The sequence below is a fragment of the Leptodactylus fuscus genome, chromosome 1 (genome assembly GCF_031893055.1).
Source record: "Leptodactylus fuscus isolate aLepFus1 chromosome 1, aLepFus1.hap2, whole genome shotgun sequence".
NCBI lineage: Eukaryota > Metazoa > Chordata > Amphibia > Anura > Leptodactylidae > Leptodactylus > Leptodactylus fuscus.
Genome location: NC_134265.1, coordinates 10,213,935 through 10,231,043, shown reverse-complemented (window position 1 = coordinate 10,231,043; position 17,109 = coordinate 10,213,935). Strand labels below are relative to the sequence as shown.

Below are 17,109 nucleotides of genomic sequence, written 5' to 3'. Positions count from 1 at the left end.
ACCAAATGGAATTCTGGGCCAATAGGTTAGAGCAGTGGAAAGAGCCGGCCCAGTCTGCCATGGGAGTTTTCAACCAGCGTTAAGCGTACTGGCTGAGGGGTGTTCAGTGCTGCCCGGGGTGTTGCAACACAAATTGGATCTGGAAGAACCAAAACCTGATGCTGAACAGCCCAGGAGGCTCCAGCAGCTCTAGTAGAATGAGCCGTGCTACCCACTAAGGAAGGGAAGAAACCCTCAAGAAGGTGAGGAAGAGCCAAAGATACGGAGCTGACACTTGTACAGATGACACTGACTTTCCCTGCAGCTTCAGTCACAACAAGTGATGGTTCGTCCATCGATCTCTTGGAACAGCCACAACTGTCACAGATAGATCTCCCACATTTCTGTCTGGACTACAATCTACTGGCCATAGAGGTGAAGACACTCGGCCCCTGATATTACCAGCACACTGGAACTAACTGTACAGTCCTCCCTGACCCTGACAGAAGAGGAAGTATTACAGCCTAGTACGCAACGTGCAACAACAAGTGACTAATGCAGAGGAGAAAGTGGCCAACGGGAATCTGTAGGTTTGTGACTTAGTGAAATGAGCAGAATCTTACATGATGGTATAGAGGACGTAGAGAATGGGCCCCGCTGTAGGGACATGAGAGGAATGAGTGTCCCGGAGAATGTTCCATCCAGAGATCTAACACCGATACAGGGGCTTGTAAAAGTATTCACACCCCTTGACCTTTGTCACATTTTGTCACAACAAAAAAATGAAATGTATTTTCTTGAGATTTTCAGTGAAAACAACACAAAGTCTCAGATAATTGTGAAGTGGAAGGAAAATGATAGAAGGTTATCAACATTGTAATCCAATAAACATCTGACAAGTGTGACGTGCAAAAGTCTTCAGCCCCCTATAGCAATACTTTGTAGAGCCGCCTTTGGCTACAATTCCGGCTACAAGTCTTTTGGGCTCGGTCTCTACCAGCTTTGCACATCTAGAGATGAGATTTCTGCCCCTTCTTCTTCTTTGCAGCCAGATTGGATGGAGCGTCTGTGAACAGCAATTTTCATGTCTTGCCACAGATGCTCAATGGGATTTAGGTCTGGACTGTGACTGGGCCGTTCTAAGAGCGGAATATTCTGTGATCGAAACCATTCACTGGAGCTCGGGCTGGAGGTTTAGGGTCATTGCTGGAAGGGGAATCTCCTGCCGAGTCTCAGGTCTATTGTAGGATCCAACAGGGCCACAAGGAGGACATTATAGTGTGTGGGGGCCACAGGGAGGACGTTATAGTGTGTGGGGGCCACAAGGAGGACATTATAGTGTGTGGGGGCCACAAGGAGGACATTATAGTGTGTGGGGGCCACAAGGAGGACATTATAGTGTGTGGGGGCCACGGGGAGGACATTATAGTGTGTGGGGGCCACGAGGAGGACATTATAGTGTGTGGGGGCCACGAGGAGGACATTATAGTGTGTGGGGGCCACGAGGAGGACATTATAGTGTGTGGGGGCCACGAGGAGGACATTATAGTGTGTGGGGGCCACGAGGAGGACATTATAGTGTGTGGGGGCCAGAGGGAGGACATTATAGTGTGTGGGGGCCACAAGGAGGACATTATAGTGTATGGGGGCCACGAGGAAGACATTATAGTGTGTGGGGGCCACAGGGAGGGAGACTGAATGTATGAGAAGGGCTGAGAGCGAGCATTTACCTCCTCGGGTACAGCAGCCGTCTGCTCACAGGACCTGTGATGATGTCATAAAATACGGGAGGAGTAAAGGAGTCACATGATCAGGTCCTGCTGTTATCGCTTCATCTGTGCAGAAGATGAAGTTGCCAACCTCCCTATGCTTTGGCAACACCAAGGGTGGACAAACAAAAACCTACAAATTCTGACAAAATGCAAGCATTGATTGTGCAAGAATGGACTGCTATCAGTCAGGATTTGGTCCAGAAGTTGATTGAGAGCATGCCAGGGAGAATTGCAGAGTCCTGAAGAAGAAGGGTCAACACTGCAAATATTGACTTGCTGCATTAACTCATTCTAACTGTCAATATAAGCTTTTGTTACTCATAATATGATTGCAATTCTATTTCTGTATGTGATAAAAACATCTGACAAACACACAGAAAAACCAGAGGCAGCAGATCATGTGAAAATATAATATTTGTGTCATTCTCAAAACTTTTGGCCATGACTGTAGTTACTATAGGTAGGTCCATGGTCTGAGTGTATTCTGTAGTTACTATAGGTAGGTTCATGGTCTGGGTGTATTCTGTAGTTACTATAGGTAGGTTCATGGTCTGGGTGTATTCTGTAGTTACTATAGGTAGGTTCATGGTCTGGGTGTATTCTGTAGTTACTATAGGTAGGTTCATGGTCTGGGTGTATTCTGTAGTTACTATAGGTAGGTCCATGGTCTCGGTGTATTCTGTAGTTACTATAGGTAGGTCCATGGTCTGGGTATATTCTGTAGTTACTATAGGTAGGTTCATGGTCTGGGTGTATTCTGTAGTTACTATAGGTAGGTCCATGGTCTGAGTGTATTCTGTAGTTACTATAGGTAGGTCCATGGTCTGGGTGTATTCTGTAGTTACTATAGGTAGGTCCATGGTCTGGGTGTATTCTGTAGTTACTATAGGTAGGTCCATGGTCTGGGTGTATTCTGTCGTTACTATAGGTAGGTTCATGATCTGGGTGTATTCTGTAGTTACTATAGGTAGGTCCATGGTCTGGGTGTATTCTGTAGTTACTATAGGTAGGTCCATGGTCTGGGTGTATTCTGTAGTTACTATAGGTAGGTCCATGGTCTGGGTGTACTCTGTAGTTACTATAGGTAGGTTCATGATCTGGGTGTATTCTGTAGTTACTATAGTTAGGTCCATGGTCTGGGTGTATTCTGTCGTTACTATAGGTAGGTTCATGATCTGGGTGTATTCTGTAGTTACTATAGTTAGGTCCATGGTCTGGGTGTATTCTGTAGTTACTATAGGTAGGTCCATGGTCTGGGTGTACTCTGTAGTTACTATAGGTAGGTCCATGGTCTCGGTGTATTCTGTAGTTACTATAGGTAGGTCCATGATCTGGGTGTATTCTGTAGTTACTATAGGTAGGTCCATGGTCTGGGTGTATTCTGTCGTTACTATAGGTAGGTTCATGGTCTGGGTGTATTCTGTAGTTACTATAGGTAGGTCCATGGTCTGGGTGTATTTTGTAGTTACTATAGGTAGGGTCATGGTCTGGGTGTATTCTGTAGTTACTATAGGTAGGTCCATGGTCTGGGTGTGTTCTGTAGTTACTATAGGTAGGTTCATGGTCTGGGTGTATTCTGTAGTTACTATAGGTATGTTCATGGTCTGGGTGTATTCTGTAGTTACTATAGATAGGTTCATGGTCTGGGTGTATTCTGTAGTTACTATAGGTAGGTCCATGGTCTGGGTGTATTCTGTAGTTACTATAGATAGGTTCATGGTCTGGGTGTATTCTGTAGTTACTATAGGTAGGTCCATGGTCTGGGTGTATTCTGTAGTTACTATAGATAGGTTCATGGTCTGGGTGTATTCTGTAGTTACTATAGGTAGGTCCATGATCTGGGTGTATTCTGTAGTTACTATAGGTAGGTCCATGATCTGGGTGTATTCTGTAGTTACTATAGGTAGGTCCATGGTCTGGGTGTATTCTGTCGTTACTATAGGTAGGTTCATGGTCTGGGTGTATTCTGTAGTTACTATAGGTAGGTTCATGATCTGGGTGTATTCTGTAGTTACTATAGGTAGGTTCATGGTCTGGGTGTATTCTGTAGTTACTATAGGTAGGTCCATGGTCTGGGTGTATTCTGTAGTTACTATAGGTAGGTCCATGGTCTGGGTGTATTCTGTAGTTACTATAGGTAGGTTCATGGTCTGGGTGTATTCTGTAGTTACTATAGGTAGGTCCATGGTCTGGGTGTATTCTGTAGTTACTATAGGTAGGTCCATGGTCTGGGTATATTCTGTAGTTACTATAGGAAGGTCCATGGTCTGGGTGTATTCTGTAGTTACTATAGGTAGGTCCATGGTCTGGGTGTATTCTGTAGTTACTATAGGTAGGTCCATGGTCTGGGTGTATTCTGTAGTTACTATAGGTAGGTCCATGATCTGGGTGTATTCTGTAGTTACTATAGGTAGGTACATGGTCTGGATGTATTCTGTAGTTACTATAGGTAGGTCCATGGTCTGGGTGTATTCTGTAGTTACTATAGGTAGGTCCATGGTCTGGGTGTATTCTGTAGTTACTATAGGTAGGTCCATGGTCTGGGTGTATTCTGTAGTTACTATAGGTAGGTCCATGGTCTGGGTGTATTCTGTAGTTACTATAGGTAGGTCCATGGTCTGGGTATATTCTGTAGTTACTGTCAGGGGAAACATCTGTGTAAAGAGAGAGATTAGTTTTTCCACCGTCTTGTCTGTTTTAATATTCTGCATTATATAACAAGTTGTCTTTCATGAAGTTTGCTTAAACCTTGAGATTTGCAGTTCTGCTCTTTTGTCTCATTTAGAAGAAGAGGTTGGAATGTTCCTAAGTTCATCATGTTCCATAACAAGACGCAGAATGTTCACAAGATATGAAGTCAGTTCTCATCTCTTGTTTTGTGTAGCATCCACTAACATGAAACTTTGAAGGACATGGTAGCCATTTTATCAAACTGTGCTAACATAATTACACACAAAAATTGTGGACACGGACAACCATGTGTTAACTCATGAATTGCTTATGCACGTATTTATCATTTCTAAATGCCCATTTTGTACTCTGACCAATGATCCTACTAATATTATAAATAGTTTGTGTGTATGGATGTTTGTGGGTTTGTGTGTTTGGATGTTTGTTCCACTATCACAGCCAAACGCCAGTACGGATTTGGCTGAGATTTCACACATACCTAGATATTTTGCCGGAAGGAAAGATAGGCCACCTTCCGAGGCGCACACAGCCCCGCCGAGAAGACCATGAACCTACCTATAGTAATATTGGCCACAGGCCTCCTCACCACCTGTCCGGTCACACAGGACAGAAAAAAACACGCAGGGGGGAGGTTCTTGGGCCCTCTTATAGGGCAAGCCATGTATTTTATTGGCTAATTAAACAAGACCATGAACCTACCTATAGTAACTACAGAGTACAACGAGGGCAAACTCAGGGCAGTCTATTTGGCCCTGCTACACTTTGCCCCAGAGCTCAGAGGCAAGTCAGTCAAGGTCCGGTTAGAGAACATGACCGTAGAGGTGTATATAAACAAGTAGGGGGGCACTAGATCTCCAGCTCTACTAAGAGAGGCGAATCTCATCTTCTCCTGGGCAGAAAAAAAATCTATACCAGTTATCCGCGATTCACATCAAGGGCTCCCTGAACATAGTAGCGGATCATCTGAGTAGGGGTATTACCGTGTCAGGAGAATGGTCTCTCAATCCAGACATATTGCAACAGATCGTCCAGAGATGGGGTGCCCTGTCCATCCCTTGGAGGTTCAGGCTGTTTTACATATTCCCTCCAATTCCAATCATACCAAAGGTATTGATATAAATAAGACAGGACCAAGCCTCGGGAATAGCCATAATCCCGTTCTGGCCAAAAAGGGCTTGGTTTGCTCAGCTCATACAAATGAGTCAGGGCATATATTGGAGGCTTCCCCCACTCCCAGACCTGGTAACCCAAGGAGAGCTGAGATGCCAGGATCTGCGGAGCCTCAACCTGACAGCCTGGAGGTTGACCAGTGCCTATTGAGGAATAGAGGACTGTTGCAAGCCAACTTGAAGACCCTTTCTAGCGCCAGAGCAGAATCGACTAATAAGAACTATGGTCGAATTGGCAACATCTTCAATGCCTGGTGTCTCCAACACGAAGTGGACTCTGCCGATCCCCCTACTGGGGCGATCCTGGACTTTCTTCAAGACGGTGGACAGGGGTCTGGCTGCAGCCACATTGAAGATACATGTAGCTGTCCTGTCTGGGGAGGCGTTTGTCTCAGGACTCCTTAGTGAGCACCTTTATCAAAGGGGCAACTAGGCTGAGACCAATAGTAACCACCCCAGTCCACCAATTGGACCTTACTTCGGTCCTTACCGCTTTATGTGAAAAGCCATTTGAACCCCTGGAAGAAGCCTCCCTGAAGTCTCTAACTGGCAAGGTGGCTTTGTTACTGGCAATAACTACTGCCAAGAGGGTCAGTGAGCTACAAGCCCTGTCCTCAGAGGAGCCGTATATCTCCTTTTTCCCTGACCACGTACAACTCAGGTTTGTCCCGGGGTTTTGCCCCAAGGTTCCGTCTGCAACAAATATTAACCAGCTCATTTCCCTTCCAGCCTTTTTTCCTTCCCCCTTCTCGCCTGAGGAGGAGAGGTTCCATACGCTGGTTGTGGTCCGGTGCTTATGAATTTACCTACGTCGCACCCTTCCTTTTAGGAAATCGGAAACCTATTGATCAAATTATATGGGGAAAAACAAGGGCTTTAGGGCCTCTAAAGCTGCAATATCCCGGTGGGTCACTGAGACCATTAAGGTCGCTTATACCTCCCAGCGGCTATCTCCGCCAGCCTTTCTTCAGGCTCATTCAACCTGGGCAGTATCCACTTCATGTGCAGAAAGCAGAGCGCTTTTCCCTGGACCGGATTTGCGCAGTGGACTCATGGGGATCCGAGTCTACCATTATCCTACATTATCGATTAAGGTACCGGGTTGCTGACCCTACTGCCTTTGCTCACACTATCTTGACCTCTGTGGTAGAGTGATCCCACCCAGAAGAGGGGAATTACTTGCTATCTCCCCACATTGTGCCGCTGGTACGGACGACAGGGAACAAGGGATTATTAAGATAATCTTGTTTCCCTTAGTTCTAACAGCAGCACAAGATTTCCCACCCTGGGAATCATATTTTATGTATATAATTGTTTGCAATGTTTACGATTACTTTTGTATAAACACGCAGGGGGGAGGTGCTTGGGCCCTCTTATAGGGCAAGCCATGTATTTTATTGGCTAATTAAATATTCCGCCTGTCCTACCAGCACACAGGGGCAGAAATACCCCACATTGTGCCGCTGTTAGGACTAAGGGAAACAAGATTATCTTCATAATCCCTTGTTACTGTCATCCATCAACGAACATTAACAAGGGTAGCCTGAACCCGCCCTAGGGCTGCTATTACACAGGTGGGTTTTTGATCAAAGTAGAAACAACAGCACATGCGCTAATGTGAATAAAGACCACATGTGTAATGGCATCCTAAGGGTAAATTCACATAGGGTTTTTGGTCAGGATTTTGAGGCCATATCCGCCTCAAAATCCTGAACAAAAACACACCTCTCATTTAATGGGAGCTGGTCAGATCTTTTTTCCGGGAGCCGTTTGTTCCGGCTCCCGGAAAAAGAAGCGAGATGCTCATTCTTCAGGCCATTTCGCCTCACGATTCGGCCTGAAAACATTCCCTCCTCCCGACTAGGCTTATTCATTTGGGCCTAATCCAGAGCGGAGTACGCAACTGGATGCTGGTGAAGTGCACTGGCATTCAGACGCAGCTACCCGTATTTTGAACCGGAAACCTGCAAAGCGGAGACCGGGCGCAGGTGTGAACCCGCCATAAGATACATTCAGCACAGTTTACTACGTAATTGTATAGTGAATGCTGGATATTACCAGAAAACAGCGGCTTCACTCACAAAACTGCTGCCAATGTTACAAGCCGTGCAGCTTCTGGATAACACAGCGGCTATCTACTATATATAAGCAGTATACAGTACTCATAAGCTGAACCTTGATGGTGCGGGCCATCATCTGTCCAACTGGATCCTAGACTACCTGACAAACCGCCCTAAGTATGTGAGAGCCCAGGACTGTGTGTCTGACACTGTGATCTGTAGTACGGGGGCACCACAAGGTACAGTTCTTGCCCCATTTCTCTTCACACTGTACACTGCTGACTTTAGGCACAACTCATCCAGCTGTTACTTACAGAAGTACTCCGATGACTCTGCTATAGTAGGCCTTATCACTAATGTCGACGATAGGGAATACAGAGACTTAAATCGGGACTTTGTTGAATGGTGCCAGCAGAACCAGCTCAGGATTAATGCTGGGAAGACCAAGGAGATGGTGGTGGACTTTAGCAAACGGAGAGGTGCTCCGACCCAGGTGGAGATCCAAGGGACATACATTGAGATAGTCAGGACCTATAAGTACCTGGGTTTGCTCCTCAATAATAAACTGGACTGGGCTGATCACCTGGAGGTGCTGCACAGAAAGGGTCACAGCAGACGCTACCTGCTCAGGAGGCTGAGGGCCTTCGGAGTCCAGGGGACACTTCTTAGGGCCTTCTTCAACTCTGTGGTTGCTTCAGCCATCTTTTCAACCAGGGACAGACATAGACTTAACAGGCTGATCAGGAGGGCCAGCTCTGTCCTGGGGAGCCCCCTGGACCCAGTACAGATGGTGGGTGACAGAAGGATACTGTTTGTGGTGACCTCCATGCGGGAGAACAAATCCCACCCCATGTATGGGACCTTGATGGGACTTGGCAGCACTGTAAGTGACCGTCTGCTTCACCCCAAGTGTGAGAAGGAGCTATCGGAGGTCCTTCCTTCCAACCACGACCAGGCTGTATAATCTACATCAAACCAAGCGAAGATCACTCCGCACAGAGAACTAATGTTTATGACGATGACCATGAGGTCTTTCTTCTTTCTCTTCCGTTCCTTAGCTGCTATAGAGTCCTGGTATATCTTCTCTTCTCAGCATATGTGTGTGTACGTCTGTATTATATTACTGTGTATTATCCTGTACCTGTATTATTATGCTGCTGTAACATACTGAAATTTCCCCACTGTGGGACTATTAAAGGATTATCTTATCTTATCTCTTATCTTATAAGCCTACATTCACACCACACTGAATAATGGTCCTGTCATCACATGGCAGCCTTACATTCAATGAGGGCATTCGCAAATCCTATATAGGTAAATATGAAAAATAGGGTATTACGTGCCAAAAATAACATACAAAAATAGGAATAGGTGAGTAAGACTATTGTGGGGCAGGGACAGTGTAGTTTCTTTAAAGGGGTATTCCCACATTGCATACTCACCAGTCTTCGTTGCTGTAAAATCTTCTGTCTTCCTGCTTTGTTGCGTCATTGGTGGGCGGGGTTACATATGCAAAGCCAGCGGCGAAGGCTAGACTGGTCTCACCATCTATGAGCGCGCACGCAGGGCCAGTGGCATCTCGCCGCTGGCTTTGCATATGTGAATACAGACCCGGCATCCGCTGTAATAGAGAGGCGGATGCCGGGAACGGTTAGACGCCGGCACAGATGCCTGCAACATCACTATGCTCCTGCCCTGCATGAAGCCAGCAGCGATGTTGCAGGCATCTGTGCCGGCGTCTAACCATCCCCGGCATCCGCCTCTCTATTACAGCGGATGCCGGGTCTGTATTGGCGGCCCCTTCCCCCCAAAGGGTAAACTACCCCCCCTCCAGGCTCGCTTCCGTGCACGTAGCCCCTCTTCCCTCCCCCCTGAGAGCAGGCTGATACATCACTTGACTTTTGAGCAGATAAGTCAAGGGCTGTGTCAACAATGAATTGAATAAAGTGATATAGTGGACAAACAAAGCAGTTTTACTGAAGCAATGTATTTAGGAAAAGTCTTACATCCACATTAACAAGCAGTATAGATAGGATCCTTGTGACGGGACAACCCTTTTAAGGGTTAAACAAATATAAACATATACATATTAATTATTACATTTACCAAAAAAAAAAGAATATACGCACATTTATGAAGAAGGAAGTGCAGCACGGCCATAGACGGCTCCTGTCCCCACACTGTACAAAGTAAGGGATAAGCGATGACTCACTGCTGGGAGGGGGAAGTCCCAGAGAGTTGGATGATAGTGATAGGGGAAGCTGCAGCTGCTGCACAGGGTGTCCTCAGTCCTCCCGATGTATACTTTCCCTGTATTAATAGGGAAAGTAAAACACTGGCAGGAGGCCCCTGTGTAAGTGTCAGGGCCCTGGGAAACTGCCGGAAGACGGCCATCTTTAATTATCCAAGTGCTGCCAGCAGCCTGGGGCCCCAAGGTTACAGATCCGGCAAAGGACCACTATCAGTCCTCAGTTTGTCAATGCAAATGCATTGGCCAGGGGCCCGAACCGGCCCCTAACATCCCGATCGGGCCCCTGGTCAATGCATCTGCATTGGGAAAAACGAGGACTGATAGTCAAGGCTCGGGGCCCACCGGGGGATTCCCTGGCGGGCCAGTCCGACCCTGTACACATCACACACAGACAGCTCTACTACATACACATCACACACAGACAGCTCTGCTACATACACATCACACACACAGCTTTACTACATGCAAGTCACACGCAGACAGCTCTGCTACATACACATCACACACATAGCTTTGCTACATGCAAGTTGCACGCAGACAACTCTGCTACATACACATCACACACACAGTTTTCCTACTTACAAGTCACATGCACAGATGGCTCCGCTACATACACATCACACACAGACAGCTCCACTACATACACATCACATAGACGACTCTGCTACATACACATCACACACAAACGGCTCCGCTACATAAACGTCACATAGACAGCTCTGCTACATTATTATTATTGTTTATTTATATAGCACCATTAATTCCATGGTGCTTTACATTTGGGGGTTACATACAGTACACAAAATATACAGGTAGATATAATACTAACAATGACCGAGTGGGGTAGAGGGCCCTGCCCGCGAGGGCTTACAATCTATGAAGGAAGGGGGGTAGAGACAGAAGGAGAGGGGGGAGGCTGTGCAGATGGTGGTGTGGTGATAGTGTTATTGGAGGTTGAAGGCCTTCCTGAATAGGTGAGTCTTCAGGCGGGTCCGCTACATACACGTCACACACAGCTCTGCTACATACACATCACACACACATCTCTGCTACATATACATCACACACACAGCTCTCCTACATACAATCACACACAAACAGCTCTGCTACATATACATCGCACACACAGCTCTCCTACATACAATCACACACACACAGCTCTGCTACATATACATCACACACACAGCTCTCCTACATACAATCACACACAAACAGCTCTGCTACATACATGTCACACACAGACGGCTCTGCTACATATACGTCACACACAGCTCTCCTACATACAATCACACACAAACAGCTCCGCTACATACATGTCACACACAGATGGCTCCGCTACATACACGTCACACACACAGCTCTCCTACATACAATCACACACAATCAGCTCTGCTACATACATGTCAAACACAGACGGCTCCGCTACATACACGTGTCACACACACAGCTCTGCAGAGACCTCTAATATCTGGTCATGTGATTCTGTGACTCCTCCCACACTTGTGACATGTTCACAGGTCCTTTAGCTCACTACGATTTAGTACAAGATACAAAGGGGCTTTATTAGCATAACCAAAAAAAAAAATCTAATTGGTATTGCCAAAGCAAAGAATGGTTGGGGGTGAGAGAATGAGGTGGGAGTGGGCGTGGGGTGTGTGGTTTGGGGGTACGTGCGTCCTTGGGGTCTTGTCATTCATGTTTGGGACCTGTGGGTATGGTTGGGTGTAGAGTGGATGGGTGATTGGTGGGTGGGGGGGGGGTTTAAAGGTCTTTGGGTGGTGGTGGGGTTTAATAGTCTATGGGGTCTCATCTTCCTCTTGTTTGGTAGCAGCTGGACACATATTGGGCAACGATCTCCACAGTGGTCTTCTCTTCTCCTAGTAGGATGTAGTTTCCTCTTCTCATCTGCCAATGAAGCAATAACAGCAGGACCTGATTATGTGACTCATTAACTCCTCCCACACCCATGACATCATCACAGGTCCTGTGAGCAGACGGCTGCTGTACCCGAGGAGGTAAATGCTTGCTCTCAGCCCTTCTCATACATTCAGTGGCCCCCACACACTATAACGTTTTCCTTGTGGCCCCCACACACTATAATATTCTCCTTGTGGCCCCCACACACTATAATGTCCTCCATGTGGCCCCCACACACTATAATGTCCTACTTGTGGCCCCCACACACTATAATGTCCTACTTGTGGCCCCCACACAAGGTGGGGGGGTTGTCAGTCATCTGTTGTGGGTCTGGTTGGTGTTGGGATGTTCCTGATACTGTACTGGCTGCTGATGCTGCTGCTCGTCCTCCGGCTACTTGTCGCTGTGGCACTGGCAGAGGAGTCGGAGTGTCCCTCAGTATGAACACATCCCAAAATGGCCCTGTCCTCCTTAGCTAAAACCTTATGTCATGTCTTTGGCTGCGAGGCTGTCAGGTGATGCGAGAACCCCAGCCCACGTCTCAGACACGTGTCTCCTCAGTATGTTTACTGCACAGTGCAAGTTACAAAGGACATTTTAGTAGTTCAGTATTTGGTATCTGTTTTGTTAAAAAATTAACAATTTGGAATATTTGGTTTTACTTCAGCTCGTAACGAATCAGTTCTCTCCTCTCTACCATGAACCTGTTGTCACATCAGTGGCATGTGATTCTCCACAGTTTCCATGTTGGTTATTCCCAATGGCGCCATTTCTCCACTCACAATACACTTTCACCAAAGCGGCGCAAGGACAGTTCACAACCTGCGCTGTTGGAGAAATACTGTCACCCTTGGCCCCACAGCCAGTAATCATCCCTTGTACAACTCTGATAAATCGTCCCCTTTACCCGAGACAACAATGAGATTCTGTTCAGCCTATCACACACCTTATATACCCACCAAGCCGGCCTACAACAAGTCACGTCCTTCCTGAGCTACACGCTGCCGACGTCAGAAGTAGGAGGTGGTGATAATAATGGGACTCAACTCTTCTATTTATTCCATGGGATTCCATGTAGTGATTACATTGTCTCATCTTCTCTCCATTCAGGTTCCTACAATATAGAATCCTCTCAGTATCTTCTATATAAGAGAATATTCCTGATTGATCCATCAAGGATGGAAAGAGACAGGAACAAGATGGCGGAAAGTCTATTAAATCTCACCCTAGAGATCATCTACCAGCTTACTGGAGAGGTGAGAGATTCTGATGATGTCATCATGACATCATTCTTATCTATAGTAATAACAGATGATAGGACTGGAGAGGTGATGGACTCTGGACATGTATGTAGTGAGATTTATTAATGTGTCTCCCCATAACCAGGATTACACAGTAGTGAAGAAGACCTCTAGTGGGCGCTGTCAGGCTCCTGTGTATGAGGGATATGGAGGAACCCTGAGCCCAATCCCGGGCCCTCCACCTCACGCCCTGATACAGGAGGAGATCAATGAACAGAAGATCCTAGAACTCACTAACAAGATGCTGGAGCTGCTGACTGGAGAGGTGACACTGCTGGGAATGCTGGGACATTATACAGTAACTGGAGGGATCGGGGTGATGTCTGTATCATTGTGTTGTCAGGTTCCTATAAGGTGTCAGGATGTCGTTGTCTATTTCTCCATGGAGGAGTGGGAGTATTTAGAAGGACACAAGGATCTGTACAAGGAGGTGATGATGGAGGACCACCAGCCCCTCACATCAGCAGGTAATAGACATGGCTATATACACATGGACTTCCATTATTTGTATGTACAGAATGAATTCAGTCCCTGTCTGTGTTTCCTACAGGTAGATCCAGTAAGAGGACAACACCGGAGAGATGTCCCAGTCCTCTTCTTCCACAGGATGATGATCAGGTAGATGGAGATATTCCCTATGATGTGTAGACGGGCTGTGAAGTCCTTGTGGTCAGTCTTGTTGTATCCAGCAGTATTATATGGTTATATACATGGGCGGTGTCATTGAGCCGCCATCTAATATGTTTATCCGGCTTCTCACAGACCTGCAGCTACTGTCAGGACATCTTTCATCTTCATGCGGATTAATGATCTAGAACATTCTCTGTGACTTCCCCATTTGTCCGGTGACTTTTACATTATTTGTTTCACAGATTTTCCATCAGGATAAAGATCTGAGCGACAATGTTATATCTGTGACAATAAAGGAAGAGCCCTATGTGAGTGGTGATGAGGAGTGTGAGGAGGACATTCCTACAGGGACCTGCCCAGGTGAGGAGTCACCACTATATAAAGCACAGAAGGGTCACTGATTCTATTCAGACATTGTTTAGACTATTTGTTGTTCCCCGATTCAGGTAAAATACTAATAATACATGAATATAAATGTGATACCGCTATAGGGGGTAAATGTAGTATAGAATAGAACGGACAGCAGGAATATGGACTTGACATTGATGTGAATGAGGCAAATTTCTTCCTCACCGGCTGTCAGTTCTCGTGAAGGGAAAGAATTGACCAGAATTATATAGCAGATTATTTCAGGTGGCGGAAAAATAATCCTCCTGCTCGATCTTCAGGCAGATTCCACCTCAGAGCTCTATGGAAATAAATGGGAGGTGGAAAATCCGGCCTGGCCAGTAAGGAATCTGATGGAGATTCGGGGGCTGATTTGGTAACGTGGAAAAATGCTTATTCTGAATTCCTGAAGCAGCTTCTACAAATGTCACTGTGTAAACCTCACCTTAGACCCCATTCACACTATGGAATCCGGACTAGAAAATCTGGTCTGTACATCAGTCACATTTCCCAGCCTGAACTCTGTCCACACACCAGGACTCCCCGTATCTTAGTGATCTATGACGCTAGGAGTCCCTGCTTCCTTGTGACTCCACAGACCCTACTACATACTGTATGGGACAGCAGATCCGCGGTGAGTTCAGGCTGGGAAATCCAGCAGATGTGGTTTGGATTCTATTGTGTGTATGGGGTGTAATACAGTAAGATTTATGGCATCCTACAGTATTATTCCACATAAGTGGCCATATTTAAGCAGCCATGGATTGTGTTCCCCTCTACAGTGACCTAGAGCAGTGGTGACGTCTCCTGCCCCGCTTCATTACTAGTCACTATCACTGACCTCCGTCTCAGCACAGTGAATACTAATGAAGTAGGCTGCGCTGCCGTCGTTTGCTGCCTGTGCCACTGATTTCACTTCTTCACACGGTCTGAAGTGTCTCAGGCAGCGGCAGCTCAGTGGGGAATATACTTATAAGGTTATGTTATTCAATAAATGTAATATCAGTTTTCTTCTCGTCAGATGACTGTACCAGGAGCTCAGAGGGACATTTGATATCTACAGATTATAAAGCAGAGGATTATGGTATCACACAAGATCCATATGAAGAACATACCATTACCCCAGATATACCCTCAGCCTTTCAGGAGAAAGATCTTTCTTCTAATTCATCACAGTTTGTTAAGCAAAATAGATGTGATTGTAAAAGAGTTGTTATACATCAGATATTTCACACAGGAGAGAAGCCATTTTCATGCCCAGAATGTGGGAAATGTTTTCCTTGCAAAGCAAATCTTGTTCAACATCAAAGAATTCATTCTGGGGAGAAGCCATATTCATGTCCAGAGTGTGGGAAATGTTTTACTCTCAAATCACATCTTTTTACACATAAAAGAACTCACACAGGGGAGAAGCCTTATGTATGCTCAGAATGTGGAAAATGTTTTTCTCACAAATCACATCTTGTTACACATCAAAGAACTCACACAGGGGAGAAGCCATTTTCATGCCCAGAATGTGGGAAATGTTTTTCTCGCAAATCAAATCTTGCTGATCATGAAAGAACTCACACAGGAGAGAAGCCATATTTGTGCCTAGAATGCGGGAAATGTTTTGCTCAGGTATCAACTCTTATTAAACATCAGCGAATTCACACAGGAGATAAGCCATATTCATGCCCAGAATGTGGAAAATGTTTTACTCAGAAATCAAATCTTGTTGAACATCGGAGAACTCACACAGGGAAGAAGCGAAAATCCATGCCTTGAATGTGGGAAATCTTTTATCTCTAAATCAGAACTTGTTAAACATCAGAGAATTCACACATAATGCATGGGACCCTCGTACTAACATAGATCACCGCAAGATGAGATGTATTTGAGCTGGACCTGGGGATCTGAATTGTTACAGAACAGAAATTTTTGCTAACAGTAAATGCACTGCTGGAAAAACCAACTCAAAGTCTGCATATCTTACATAGTGGCATGGATACAAGAAGGGTAAAAAAAAAAAAACGGGAGAGAACATAGTAAGCAGAGACGAGAAGCAAAATCAATATCAGGGAAACTAACCAAGGGCTACAAATCCAGCGTGAAAGGCCAATAGAGAATCAAGAGGCAAAAGTGGAATCCAGGAGCAAATCAGAGGTCAGTAAGCTAGCAAGTACTTACAGACAGGAGAAGATTCAAACTAGTGAGCAAACTAAATTAGTCGGCGCCTGTATCAAAAAGAAGTGGCTGTATAAAGGCTTCTTAAGCTGCTAATAGCTGAAGGCATGGAAATATACAACAGAAAAGCTTCCCTAAGTTTTCACAGCAATCTTAAAGAAGCAGCAGCTGGAGAGACACTCCTGACATGTACACATCATACTATGAGGGGGCGACAAGAAGGACATTATAGTATGTGAGGACTACAAATGGATGCATTATAATATGTGGGGACCACAATGAAGACATTATAGTGTGTGTAGACCACATGGAGGACTTTTGTGAGGGCCATTTAAGTAGAGTGCATAAAGATAGCAGATTAAACAAAATTAGACCAAGTGTTCCAAGATATTGGAGATGAAGGGGAGGTTAGAGATGTGTCTAAGGCACAGAAACAGGAGTTCAAAGAATTGGCACAGAAAAATACGGATGTGAGGGGCAGCACAGTGGCTCAGTGGTTAGCACTGTAGCCTTACAGCGCTGGAGTCCTGGGTTCATATCCTGCCAAGGACAACATCTACAAGTAGTTTATATGTTCTCCCCGTGTTTGCATGGATTTCTTCCCATATTCCAAAGACATATTGATAGGAAAAACTGTAGATTGTGAGCCCAATATGGGACTCCCAATCTACATTAAAAAAAAAAAAGTGTTTCCTGAGTTGCCTGGACGTACCAATGTATTTGAACATGACATTGTCACTGATCCACAGGTACGGGTTAATCTAAAATCGTACCGGGTACCTGAAG

At 45.7% G+C, this 17,109-nt stretch overlaps 2 protein-coding genes and 1 pseudogene across 2 annotated transcripts in view; 1 reads left to right on the top strand and 2 right to left on the bottom strand.

The window, feature by feature from the left end:
- The window catches only part of LOC142189797 (uncharacterized), a 373,599-nt pseudogene that overhangs the window by 148,202 nt on the left and 208,288 nt on the right, over positions 1–17,109 (top strand).
- LOC142189984 (uncharacterized) overlaps positions 1–17,109 on the bottom strand; it is a 373,254-nt gene that overhangs the window by 239,812 nt on the left and 116,333 nt on the right. The gene's annotated exons all lie outside the window — the stretch shown is intronic.
- Positions 1–17,109, bottom strand: part of LOC142189952 (uncharacterized) — a 67,870-nt gene that overhangs the window by 6,433 nt on the left and 44,328 nt on the right. The window lies entirely within an intron of this gene.